The following is a 12,049-nucleotide window of genomic DNA, read 5'->3' as shown; positions in this document are numbered from 1 at the left end:
CCTATTCAAGTAGCCCTAAGCAGAGACTGATGAAAACCAAATTCGTCTGAAAGGGGTTGCCTAGCTTCCAAAAAACTACGAGTTTCCTGAAATCTCAGCAAATGTTATTTCACCCAATCTTGATGATACTTGGAGGTAATGATCAGTACACCATTCCCACTTGACTCACCAAATTTCGTTCTTATAGCTTGAAGCATTCCTCTGCAGTAACAGTTTGAATTTTTAGGTTTCACTCTGTTTTCTCCTATATTGATAGATGAATTTGGAACTCTAAATCCAACACAGTTTGTGCTAGCTCCTTGAAACTTGACACAATAAAGTAGTTCTAAGTTCTAACTATACAGTTTGTTTCCTATTCAAGTAGCCCTAACCTGAGACTGATGAAAACCAAATTCGTCTGAAAGGGGTTGCCTAGCTTCCAAAAAACCACGAGTTTCCTGAAATCTCAGCAAATGTTATTTCACCCAATCTTGATGATACTTGGAGGTAATGATCAGTACACCATTCCCACTTGACTCACCAAATTTCGTTCTTATAGCTTGAAGCATTCCTCTGCAGTAACAGTTTGAATTTTTAGGTTTCACTCTGTTTTCTCCTATATTGATAGATGAATTTGGAACACTAAATCCAACACAGTTTGGGCTAGCTCCTTGAAACTTGACAAAATAAAGCAGTTCTAAGTTCTGTCTGTACTGTTTGTTTCCTATTCAAGTAGCCCTAAGCAGAGACTGATGAAAACCAAATTCGTCTGAAAGGGGTTGCCTAGCTTCCAAAAAACTACGAGTTTCCTGAAATCTCAGCAAATGTTATTTCACCCAATCTTGATGATACTTGGAGGTAATGATCAGTACACCATTCCCACTTGACTCACCAAATTTCGTTCTTATAGCTTGAAGCATTCCTCTGCAGTAACAGTTTGAATTTTTAGGTTTCACTCTGTTTTCTCCTATATTGATAGATGAATTTGGAACTCTAAATCCAACACAGTTTGTGCTAGCACCTTGAAACTTGACACAATAAAGCAGTTCTAAGTTCTGTCTGTACTGTTTGTTTCCTATTCAAGTAGCCCTAAGCAGAGACTGATGAAAACAAAATTCGTCTGAAAGGGGTTGCCTAGCTTCCAAAAAACTACGAGTTTCCTGAAATCTCAGCAAATGTTATTTCACCCAATCTTGATGATACTTGGAGGTAATGATCAGTAACCATTCCCACTTGACTCACCAAATTTCGTTCTTATAGCTTGAAGCATTCCTCTGCAGTAACAGTTTGAATTTTTAGGTTTCACTCTGTTTTCTCCTATATTGATAGATGAATTTGGAACTCTAAATCCAACACGGTTTGTGCTAGCTCCTTGAAACTTGACAAAATAAAGCAGTTCTAAGTTCTAACTATACAGTTTGTTTCCTATTCAAGTAGCCCTAAGCAGAGACTGATGAAAACCAAATTCGTCTGAAAGGGGTTGCCTAGCTTCCAAAAAACCACGAGTTTCCTGAAATCTCAGCAAATGTTATTTCACCCAATCTTGATGATACTTGGAGGTAATGATCAGTACACCATTCCCACTTGACTCACCAAATTTCGTTCTTATAGCTTGAAGCATTCCTCTGCAGTAACAGTTTGAATTTTTAGGTTTCACTCTGTTTTCTCCTATATTGATAGATGAATTTGGAACTCTAAATCCAACACAGTTTGGGCTAGCTCCTTGAAACTTGACACAATAAAGTAGTTCTAAGTTCTAACTATACAGTTTGTTTCCTATTCAAGTAGCCCTAAGCAGAGACTGATGAAAACCAAATTCGTCTGAAAGGGGTTGCCTAGCTTCCAAAAAACTATGAGTTTCCTGAAATCTCAGCAAATGTTATTTCACCCAATCTTGATGATACTTGGAGGTAATGATGAGTACACCATTCCCACTTGACTCACCAAATTTCGTTCTTATAGCTTGAAGCATTCCTCTGCAGTAACAGTTTGAATTTTTAGGTTTCACTCTGTTTTCTCCTATATTGATAGATGAATTTAGAACTCTAAATCCAACACTGTTTGTGCTAGCTCCTTGAAACTTGACACAATAAAGTAGTTCTAAGTTCTAACTATACAGTTTGTTTCCTATTCAAGTAACCCTAAGCACAGCCTGAGAAAAACCACTTTCATCATTAAGAAGTGGCCTAGCTTCCAAAAAACTACGAGTTTCCTGAAATCTCAGCAAATGTTATTTCACCCAATCTTGATGATACTTGGAGGTAATGATGAGTACACCATTCCCACTTGACTCACCAAATTTCGTTCTTATAGCTTGAAGCATTCCTCTGCAGTAACAGTTTGAATTTTTAGGTTTCACTCTGTTTTCTCCTATATTGATAGATGAATTTGGAACTCTAAATCCAACACAGTTTGTGCTAGCTCCTTGAAACTTGACACAATAAAGTAGTTCTAAGTTCTAACTATACAGTTTGTTTCGTATTCAAGTAACCCTAAGCACAGCCTGAGAAAAACCACTTTCATCAGAAAGGGGTTGCCTAGCTTCCAAAAAACTACGAGTTTCCTGAAATCTCAGCAAATGTTATTTCACCCAATCTTGATGATACTCGGAGGTAATGATCAGTACACCATTCCCACTTGACTCACCAAATTTCGTTCTTATAGCTTGAAGCATTCCTCTGCAGTAACAGTTTGAATTTTTAGGTTTCACTCTGTTTTCTCCTATATTGATAGATGAATTTGGAACTCTAAATCCAACACGGTTTGTGCTAGCTCCTTGAAACTTGACAAAATAAAGCAGTTCTAAGTTCTGTCTGTACTGTTTGTTTCCTATTCAAGTAGCCCTAAGCAGAGACTGATGAAAACCAAATTCGTCTGAAAGGGGTTGCCTAGCTTCCAAAAAACTACGAGTTTCCTGAAATCTCAGCAAATGTTATTTCACCCAATCTTGATGATACTTGGAGGTAATGATCAGTAACCATTCCCACTTGACTCACCAAATTTCGTTCTTATAGCTTGAAGCATTCCTCTGCAGTAACAGTTTGAATTTTTAGGTTTCACTCTGTTTTCTCCTATATTGATAGATGAATTTGGAACTCTAAATCCAACACGGTTTGTGCTAGCTCCTTGAAACTTGACAAAATAAAGCAGTTCTAAGTTCTGTCTGTACTGTTTGTTTCCTATTCAAGTAGCCCTAAGCAGAGACTGATGAAAACCAAATTCGTCTGAAAGGGGTTGCCTAGCTTCCAAAAAACTACGAGTTTCCTGAAATCTCAGCAAATGTTATTTCACCCAATCTTGATGATACTTGGAGGTAATGATCAGTACACCATTCCCACTTGACTCACCAAATTTTGTTCTTATAGCTTGAAGCATTCCTCTGCAGTAACAGTTTGAATTTTTAGGTTTCACTCTGTTTTCTCCTATATTGATAGATGAATTTGGAACTCTAAATCCAACACGGTTTGTGCTAGCTCCTTGAAACTTGACACAATAAAGTAGTTCTAAGTTCTAACTATACAGTTTGTTTCCTATTCAAGTAGCCCTAAGCAGAGACTGATGAAAACCAAATTCGTCTGAAAGGGGTTGCCTAGCTTCCAAAAAACCACGAGTTTCCTGAAATCTCAGCAAATGTTATTTCACCCAATCTTGATGATACTTGGAGGTAATGATGAGTACACCATTCCCACTTGACTCACCAAATTTCGTTCTTATACCTTGAAGCATTCCTCTGCAGTAACAGTTTGAATTTTTTGGTTTCACTCTGTTTTCTCCTATATTGATAGATGAATTTGGAACTCTAAATCCAACACGGTTTGTGCTAGCTCCTTGAAACTTGACAAAATAAAGCAGTTCTAAGTTCTGTCTGTACTGTTTGTATCCTATTCAAGTAGCCCTAAGCAGAGACTGATGAAAACCAAATTCGTCTGAAAGGGGTTGCCTAGCTTCCAAAAAACTACGAGTTTCCTGAAATCTCAGCAAATGTTATTTCACCCAATCTTGATGATACTTGGAGGTAATGATCAGTACACCATTCCCACTTGACTCACCAAATTTCGTTCTTATAGCTTGAAGCATTCCTCTGCAGTAACAGTTTGAATTTTTAGGTTTCACTCTGTTTTCTCCTATATTGATAGATGAATTTGGAACTCTAAATCCAACACGGTTTGTGCTAGCTCCTTGAAACTTGACAAAATAAAGCAGTTCTAAGTTCTGTCTGTACTGTTTGTTTCCTATTCAAGTAGCCCTAAGCAGAGACTGATGAAAACCAAATTCGTCTGAAAGGGGTTGCCTAGCTTCCAAAAAACTACGAGTTTCCTGAAATCTCAGCAAATGTTATTTCACCCAATCTTGATGATACTTGGAGGTAATGATCAGTACACCATTCCCACTTGACTCACCAAATTTTGTTCTTATAGCTTGAAGCATTCCTCTGCAGTAACAGTTTGAATTTTTAGGTTTCACTCTGTTTTCTCCTATATTGATAGATGAATTTGGAACTCTAAATCCAACACGGTTTGTGCTAGCTCCTTGAAACTTGACACAATAAAGTAGTTCTAAGTTCTAACTATACAGTTTGTTTCCTATTCAAGTAGCCCTAAGCAGAGACTGATGAAAACCAAATTCGTCTGAAAGGGGTTGCCTAGCTTCCAAAAAACCACGAGTTTCCTGAAATCTCAGCAAATGTTATTTCACCCAATCTTGATGATACTTGGAGGTAATGATCAGTACACCATTCCCACTTGACTCACCAAATTTCGTTCTTATAGCTTGAAGCATTCCTCTGCAGTAACAGTTTGAATTTTTAGGTTTCACTCTGTTTTCTCCTATATTAATAGATGAATTTGGAACTCTAAATCCAACTCGGTTTGTGCTAGCTCCTTGAAACTTGACAAAATAAAGCAGTTCTAAGTTCTGTCTGTACTGTTTGTTTCCTATTCAAGTAGCCCTAAGCAGAGACTGATGAAAACCAAATTCGTCTGAAAGGGGTTGCCTAGCTTCCAAAAAACTACGAGTTTCCTGAAATCTCAGCAAATGTTATTTCACCCAATCTTGATGATACTTGGAGGTAATGATCAGTACACCATTCCCACTTGACTCACCAAATTTCGTTCTTATAGCTTGAAGCATTCCTCTGCAGTAACAGTTTGAATTTTTAGGTTTCACTCTGTTTTCTCCTATATTGATAGATGAATTTGGAACTCTAAATCCAACACAGTTTGTGCTAGCTCCTTGAAACTTGACACAATAAAGTAGTTCTAAGTTCTAACTATACAGTTTGTTTCCTATTCAAGTAGCCCTAAGCAGAGACTGATGAAAACCAAATTCGTCTGAAAGGGGTTGCCTAGCTTCCAAAAAACTACGAGTTTCCTGAAATCTCAGCAAATGTTATTTCACCCAATCTTGATGATACTTGGAGGTAATGATCAGTACACCATTCCCACTTGACTCACCAAATTTCGTTCTTATAGCTTGAAGCATTCCTCTGCAGTAACAGTTTGAATTTTTAGGTTTCACTCTGTTTTCTCCTATATTGATAGATGAATTTAGAACTCTAAATCCAACACGGTTTGTGCTAGCTCCTTGAAACTTGACAAAATAAAGCAGTTCTAAGTTCTGTCTGTACTGTTTGTTTCCTATTCAAGTAGCCCTAAGCAGAGACTGATGAAAACCAAATTCGTCTGAAAGGGGTTGCCTAGCTTCCAAAAAACTACGAGTTTCCTGAAATCTCAGCAAATGTTATTTCACCCAATCTTGATGATACTTGGAGGTAATGATCAGTACACCATTCCCACTTGACTCACCAAATTTCGTTCTTATAGCTTGAAGCATTCCTCTGCAGTAACAGTTTGAATTTTTAGGTTTCACTCTGTTTTCTCCTATATTGATAGATGAATTTGGAACTCTAAATCCAACACAGTTTGTGCTAGCTCCTTGAAACTTGACACAATAAAGTAGTTCTAAGTTCTAACTATGCAGTTTGTTTCCTATTCAAGTAGCCCAAAGCAGAGACTGATGAAAACCAAATTCGTCTGAAAGGGGTTGCCTAGCTTCCAAAAAACTACGAATTTCCTGAAATCTCAGCAAATGTTATTTCACTCAATCTTAATGATACTTGGAGGTAATGATCAGTACACCATTCCCACTTGACTCACCAAATTTCGTTCTTATAGCTTGAAGCATTCCTCTGCAGTAACAGTTTGAATTTTTAGGTTTCACTCTGTTTTCTCCTATATTGATAGATGAATTTGGAACTCTAAATCCAACACAGTTTGGGCTAGCTTCTTGAAACTTGACACAATAAAGTAGTTCTAAGTTCTAACTATACAGTTTGTTTCCTATTCAAGTAGCCCTAAGCAGAGACTGATGAAAACCAAATTCGTCTGAAAGGGGTTGCCTAGCTTCCAAAAAACTATGAGTTTCCTGAAATCTCAGCAAATGTTATTTCACCCAATCTTGATGATACTTGGAGGTAATGATGAGTACACCATTCCCACTTGACTCACCAAATTTCGTTCTTATAGCTTGAAGCATTCCTCTGCAGTAACAGTTTGAATTTTTAGGTTTCACTCTGTTTTCTCCTATATTGATAGATGAATTTAGAACTCTAAATCCAACACGGTTTGTGCTAGCTCCTTGAAACTTGACACAATAAAGTAGTTCTAAGTTCTAACTATACAGTTTGTTTCCTATTCAAGTAACCCTAAGCACAGCCTGAGAAAAACCACTTTCATCATTAAGAAGTGGCCTAGCTTCCAAAAAACTACGAGTTTCCTGAAATCTCAGCAAATGTTATTTCACCCAATCTTGATGATACTTGGAGGTAATGATCAGTACACCATTCCCACTTGACTCACTAAATTTCGTTCTTATAGCTTGAAGCATTCCTCTGCAGTAACAGTTTGAATTTTTAGGTTTCACTCTGTTTTCTCCTATATTGATAGATGAATTTGGAACCCTAAATCCAACACGGTTTGTGTTAGCTCCTTGAAACTTGACAAAATAAAGCAGTTCTAAGTTCTGTCTGTACTGTTTGTTTCCTATTCAAGTAGCCCTAAGCAGAGACTGATGAAAACCAAATTCTTCTGAAAGGGGTTGCCTAGCTTCCAAAAAACTACGAGTTTCCTGAAATCTCAGCAAATGTAATTTCACCCAATCTTGATGATACTTGGAGGTAATGATCAGTACACCATTCCCACTTGACTCACCAAATTTCGTTCTTATAGCTTGAAGCATTCCTCTGCAGTAACAGTTTGAATTTTTAGGTTTCACTCTGTTTTCTCCTATATTGATAGATGAATTTGGAACTCTAAATCCAACACGGTTTGTGCTAGCTCCTTGAAACTTGACAAAATAAAGCAGTTCTAAGTTCTGTCTGTACTGTTTGTTTCCTATTCAAGTAGCCCTAAGCAGAGACTGATGAAAACCAAATTCGTCTGAAAGGGGTTGCCTAGCTTCCAAAAAACTACGAGTTTCCTGAAATCTCAGCAAATGTTATTTCACCCAATCTTGATGATACTTGGAGGTAATGATCAGTACACCATTCCCACTTGACTCACCAAATTTCGTTCTTATAGCTTGAAGCATTCCTCTGCAGTAACAGTTTGAATTTTTAGGTTTCACTCTGTTTTCTCCTATATTGATAGATGAATTTGGAACTCTAAATCCAACACAGTTTGGGCTAGCTCCTTGAAACTTGACACAATAAAGTAGTTCTAAGTTCTAACTATACAGTTTGTTTCCTATTCAAGTAGCCCTAACCTGAGACTGATGAAAACCAAATTCGTCTGAAAGGGGTTGCCTAGCTTCCAAAAAACCACGAATTTCCTGAAATCTCAGCAAATGTTATTTCACTCAATCTTAATCATACTTGGAGGTAATGATCAGTACACCATTCCCACTTGACTCACCAAATTTCGTTCTTATAGCTTGAAGCATTCCTCTGCAGTAACAGTTTGAATTTTTAGGTTTCACTCTGTTTTCTCCTATATTGATAGATGAATTTGGAACTCTAAATCCAACACAGTTTGGGCTAGCTTCTTGAAACTTGACACAATAAAGCAGTTCTAAGTTCTGTCTGTACTGTTTGTTTCCTATTCAAGTAGCCCTAAGCAGAGACTGATGAAAACCAAATTCGTCTGAAAGGGGTTGCCTAGCTTCCAAAAAACTACGAGTTTCCTGAAATCTCAGCAAATGTTATTTCACCCAATCTTGATGATACTTGGAGGTAATGATCAGTACACCATTCCCACTTGACTCACCAAATTTCGTTCTTATAGCTTGAAGCATTCCTCTGCAGTAACAGTTTGAATTTTTAGGTTTCACTCTGTTTTCTCCTATATTGATAGATGAATTTGGAACTCTAAATCCAACACAGTTTGTGCTAGCACCTTGAAACTTGACACAATAAAGTAGTTCTAAGTTCTAACTATACAGTTTGTTTCCTATTCAAGTAACCCTAAGCACAGCCTGAGAAAAACCACTTTCATCATTAAGAAGTGGCCTAGCTTCCAAAAAACTACGAGTTTCCTGAAATCTCAGCAAATGTTATTTCACCCAATCTTGATGATACTTGGAGGTAATGATCAGTACACCATTCCCACTTGACTCACTAAATTTCGTTCTTATAGCTTGAAGCATTCCTCTGCAGTAACAGTTTGAATTTTTAGGTTTCACTCTGTTTTCTCCTATATTGATAGATGAATTTGGAACTCTAAATCCAACACGGTTTGTGTTAGCTCCTTGAAACTTGACAAAATAAAGCAGTTCTAAGTTCTGTCTGTACTGTTTGTTTCCTATTCAAGTAGCCCTAAGCAGAGACTGATGAAAACCAAATTCTTCTGAAAGGGGTTGCCTAGCTTCCAAAAAACTACGAGTTTCCTGAAATCTCAGCAAATGTAATTTCACCCAATCTTGATGATACTTGGAGGTAATGATCAGTACACCATTCCCACTTGACTCACCAAATTTCGTTCTTATAGCTTGAAGCATTCCTCTGCAGTAACAGTTTGAATTTTTAGGTTTCACTCTGTTTTCTCCTATATTGATAGATGAATTTGGAACTCTAAATCCAACACGGTTTGTGCTAGCTCCTTGAAACTTGACAAAATAAAGCAGTTCTAAGTTCTGTCTGTACTGTTTGTTTCCTATTCAAGTAGCCCTAAGCAGAGACTGATGAAAACCAAATTCGTCTGAAAGGGGTTGCCTAGCTTCCAAAAAACTACGAGTTTCCTGAAATCTCAGCAAATGTTATTTCACCCAATCTTGATGATACTTGGAGGTAATGATCAGTACACCATTCCCACTTGACTCACCAAATTTCGTTCTTATAGCTTGAAGCATTCCTCTGCAGTAACAGTTTGAATTTTTAGGTTTCACTCTGTTTTCTCCTATATTGATAGATGAATTTGGAACTCTAAATCCAACACAGTTTGTGCTAGCTCCTTGAAACTTGACACAATAAAGTAGTTCTAAGTTCTAACTATACAGTTTGTTTCCTATTCAAGTAGCCCTAACCTGAGACTGATGAAAACCAAATTCGTCTGAAAGGGGTTGCCTAGCTTCCAAAAAACCACGAGTTTCCTGAAATCTCAGCAAATGTTATTTCACCCAATCTTGATGATACTTGGAGGTAATGATCAGTACACCATTCCCACTTGACTCACCAAATTTCGTTCTTATAGCTTGAAGCATTCCTCTGCAGTAACAGTTTGAATTTTTAGGTTTCACTCTGTTTTCTCCTATATTGATAGATGAATTTGGAACACTAAATCCAACACAGTTTGGGCTAGCTCCTTGAAACTTGACAAAATAAAGCAGTTCTAAGTTCTGTCTGTACTGTTTGTTTCCTATTCAAGTAGCCCTAAGCAGAGACTGATGAAAACCAAATTCGTCTGAAAGGGGTTGCCTAGCTTCCAAAAAACTACGAGTTTCCTGAAATCTCAGCAAATGTTATTTCACCCAATCTTGATGATACTTGGAGGTAATGATCAGTACACCATTCCCACTTGACTCACCAAATTTCGTTCTTATAGCTTGAAGCATTCCTCTGCAGTAACAGTTTGAATTTTTAGGTTTCACTCTGTTTTCTCCTATATTGATAGATGAATTTGGAACTCTAAATCCAACACAGTTTGTGCTAGCACCTTGAAACTTGACACAATAAAGCAGTTCTAAGTTCTGTCTGTACTGTTTGTTTCCTATTCAAGTAGCCCTAAGCAGAGACTGATGAAAACAAAATTCGTCTGAAAGGGGTTGCCTAGCTTCCAAAAAACTACGAGTTTCCTGAAATCTCAGCAAATGTTATTTCACCCAATCTTGATGATACTTGGAGGTAATGATCAGTAACCATTCCCACTTGACTCACCAAATTTCGTTCTTATAGCTTGAAGCATTCCTCTGCAGTAACAGTTTGAATTTTTAGGTTTCACTCTGTTTTCTCCTATATTGATAGATGAATTTGGAACTCTAAATCCAACACGGTTTGTGCTAGCTCCTTGAAACTTGACAAAATAAAGCAGTTCTAAGTTCTAACTATACAGTTTGTTTCCTATTCAAGTAGCCCTAAGCAGAGACTGATGAAAACCAAATTCGTCTGAAAGGGGTTGCCTAGCTTCCAAAAAACCACGAGTTTCCTGAAATCTCAGCAAATGTTATTTCACCCAATCTTGATGATACTTGGAGGTAATGATCAGTACACCATTCCCACTTGACTCACCAAATTTCGTTCTTATAGCTTGAAGCATTCCTCTGCAGTAACAGTTTGAATTTTTAGGTTTCACTCTGTTTTCTCCTATATTGATAGATGAATTTGGAACTCTAAATCCAACACAGTTTGGGCTAGCTCCTTGAAACTTGACACAATAAAGTAGTTCTAAGTTCTAACTATACAGTTTGTTTCCTATTCAAGTAGCCCTAAGCAGAGACTGATGAAAACCAAATTCGTCTGAAAGGGGTTGCCTAGCTTCCAAAAAACTATGAGTTTCCTGAAATCTCAGCAAATGTTATTTCACCCAATCTTGATGATACTTGGAGGTAATGATGAGTACACCATTCCCACTTGACTCACCAAATTTCGTTCTTATAGCTTGAAGCATTCCTCTGCAGTAACAGTTTGAATTTTTAGGTTTCACTCTGTTTTCTCCTATATTGATAGATGAATTTAGAACTCTAAATCCAACACTGTTTGTGCTAGCTCCTTGAAACTTGACACAATAAAGTAGTTCTAAGTTCTAACTATACAGTTTGTTTCCTATTCAAGTAACCCTAAGCACAGCCTGAGAAAAACCACTTTCATCATTAAGAAGTGGCCTAGCTTCCAAAAAACTACGAGTTTCCTGAAATCTCAGCAAATGTTATTTCACCCAATCTTGATGATACTTGGAGGTAATGATGAGTACACCATTCCCACTTGACTCACCAAATTTCGTTCTTATAGCTTGAAGCATTCCTCTGCAGTAACAGTTTGAATTTTTAGGTTTCACTCTGTTTTCTCCTATATTGATAGATGAATTTGGAACTCTAAATCCAACACAGTTTGTGCTAGCTCCTTGAAACTTGACACAATAAAGTAGTTCTAAGTTCTAACTATACAGTTTGTTTCGTATTCAAGTAACCCTAAGCACAGCCTGAGAAAAACCACTTTCATCAGAAAGGGGTTGCCTAGCTTCCAAAAAACTACGAGTTTCCTGAAATCTCAGCAAATGTTATTTCACCCAATCTTGATGATACTCGGAGGTAATGATCAGTACACCATTCCCACTTGACTCACCAAATTTCGTTCTTATAGCTTGAAGCATTCCTCTGCAGTAACAGTTTGAATTTTTAGGTTTCACTCTGTTTTCTCCTATATTGATAGATGAATTTGGAACTCTAAATCCAACACGGTTTGTGCTAGCTCCTTGAAACTTGACAAAATAAAGCAGTTCTAAGTTCTGTCTGTACTGTTTGTTTCCTATTCAAGTAGCCCTAAGCAGAGACTGATGAAAACCAAATTCGTCTGAAAGGGGTTGCCTAGCTTCCAAAAAACTACGAGTTTCCTGAAATCTCAGCAAATGTTATTTCACCCAAT

This window comes from Spermophilus citellus (genome assembly GCF_964194105.1).
Source record: "Spermophilus citellus genome assembly, chromosome: 18".
In the NCBI taxonomy this organism is placed as follows: Eukaryota; Metazoa; Chordata; class Mammalia; order Rodentia; family Sciuridae; genus Spermophilus; species Spermophilus citellus.
The sequence above is the reverse complement of the archived record's forward strand: the minus strand, read 5'-3'. Positions refer to the sequence as shown.